Source organism: Physella acuta, unplaced genomic scaffold (genome assembly GCF_028476545.2).
Source record: "Physella acuta isolate Inbredline_101_S28 unplaced genomic scaffold, ASM2847654v3 ptg002818l, whole genome shotgun sequence".
NCBI lineage: Eukaryota > Metazoa > Mollusca > Gastropoda > Physidae > Physella > Physella acuta.
Window position 1 is genome coordinate 20001 of NW_026734222.1, and position 2500 is coordinate 22500.

Below are 2500 nucleotides of genomic sequence, written 5' to 3' on the forward strand. Positions count from 1 at the left end.
AAAATTCCTACCGTCAAAAATAGCGACGCCTAGACCACCACACCTGTTCTGACGTTAAATCCTACTTGCACACACGTGTGGGAATAGATTAGATATCATCTAGAGATAGAATTCCTAATTATTTAATTAAAATAGAGACTCTAGATTTAATAGTTGTGTCATAGTTACATTAAGTCGAATTAGCGAAGCGGAGGCGGGAACTAGATTCTAGATCTAACACTTCGATTGCGATGAAAAAAAAATAGCTTTATTTTAAGGCCGACAAGGCAAATACGGTTTAATTAATATTAAAGAAATAAGTCCGAACACCTACCTTAAGCGAATCATCTACACAACACATGACTAGAAATAATACACGTCCACACGAAGAGCGATTGAAACGGTGACTGCAACGGTGAAAACTTGTACGACGGAAACATGGCGCCTAGGTTATGCCTACTTCCGGTCTGATGAAAATTTTTAATTCATTTTAAATTTTGCGCTCTATTTCGTCCGCGCTTGTCCACTTAAACTCTACAGAAAAGATAGTCTATATAAAAATAATTCCTAGAAGACAATTTTATGAGAGATCACCCACATTTATTTACCCTGCCTGTCTACCTTAGGGTTAGAGTTTGAATTTTTCTAGATTCAAGCCAAATATGCCGTGTCGATTAAACGACGACGTACATAACAGAGCGAAGACAATGAATGGTTCCTTAATTAACTATAATTACGGTCCTAATACAACTACAATTCACCATAGTACTAATATGTATGTGTATTGTTGTTTTGGGAGTTCTGTCATTACATTTTAAATTATAAAAAAAACGGGTTTACGATACACTTCATTACGCCGCCGATCGTGGTTTTAGATTTAAATTTGGTCGGATTCGGTTTATTATTAATTTATATAATACTTTATACATACTTTAATTCATTAAATACATTTATCTATGTATTTATTTCATTAGTTAAGTATTTGTTTAACTAAAAATTATCAATTTAAGGCATAACAATTACAGAAAACGATTGTATTTGAGATAAGTCTTATCGAACCATTTAGTAGCTGGGTCGGTTTATTATTAATTTATCTAATACTTTATACATACTTTCACTCATTAATTACATGTATATATGCATTCATTAAATCATTTAAGTATTTATTTCATCAAAAAGTATCGATTGAAGGCATAACACTGATAGAAAACGATTGTATTTGAGATAAGTCTTATCGAACCATTTAGTAGCTGGTTCGCGGGTCGGTTTTATTCCTTAACTCTAGATTTAAGTCTATCGTGTTTAATTTCAATTTAATTTATCACAACTTTTAGATTTTGTACTAGATTAAGCTACATTGAAGCTTATTTTTCACTATTTAATCAATAGAGGATATTATATAATATTTTTAAGTCTAATATTACGCAGCCGTTTGTTAAATCTAGTTTTACAACGACGACTCGCGCGATTTCGGTTTGGTTTTAAAACTTAAGTTCATTGATTCTTAAAATATATATTCCAGTTAGAATAGAACTGAATACGTACCACATGATGTATACACACGTTTGGGTTATTTATTTATTTTAAATTTAGTTTATTATGACCGATCGTAATTAACTTTGGCGATACCGGGCTGATATGTCTTATCGACCGGAAAACTACTGTCCCTTCGGTCGACTAGTTGGTCTTAGACGGCATTACCGAGGTTTGAAAACTCTTACACCGTGTTTTTATTTTCACATAGATCCTATATTTTGATACCAGTCATTCGTTTAAGTTTAAATTAGAAAACGTGAAATGTAGTTTATTGGAAACACTAATGTTTTTAATTTTGTACAAAATAAATTTTTATTCGTTTCAGGTAAACGGCGGGATGAGAAAAATCTGCTTTCTACAACACATACATTGGTTAAGAATATAAAGTGAAATATAGTTGTACAAACACCGTCTCTACTTAGCAGCTTAGCCTCTACGGCAATGCCGCGTCTTTACACTGGGCGAGCTTGAGACTGGAAAACTCTCGATCACTCTACGCGGGAATGCCGCTAAGTCGAGGCGGTCTGATCGGCAACCCATCAAACTTCAGCTCATCTATTTTTTTTTTATTTTTCACAATTTTTTTAAAATTCGGGTAAACGGCGGGATGAACTCAACCAAATTTTTCAATTGGGTTTTTAATATCCACGTACATTCAGCGCAAAGTGAAATGTAGTTTTAATGTATTTAAACATAGAACAACCACCGTCATTCGCCAGCTCTGTTAGACTAACGACTCGCCGCTTCGCATCCTCGGTGGAACGGGCGACCTCTCGATCACTTGCGGCCACAGTACGGCAATGCCGCAAAATAAAGTCGGTTTGATCGGTGAACTGCCACTCGCACGATGAAACTTTGAGACATTTTTTTTCGGACTTTGAAAATTTTCAAAGTCCGACCGAATGACGAAAAGTGAAATGTAGTGCAAAACTTTGAATAAAAAAAAAAAGAAACAGGCGCATGAGACGACACGTCGTCCCATGCC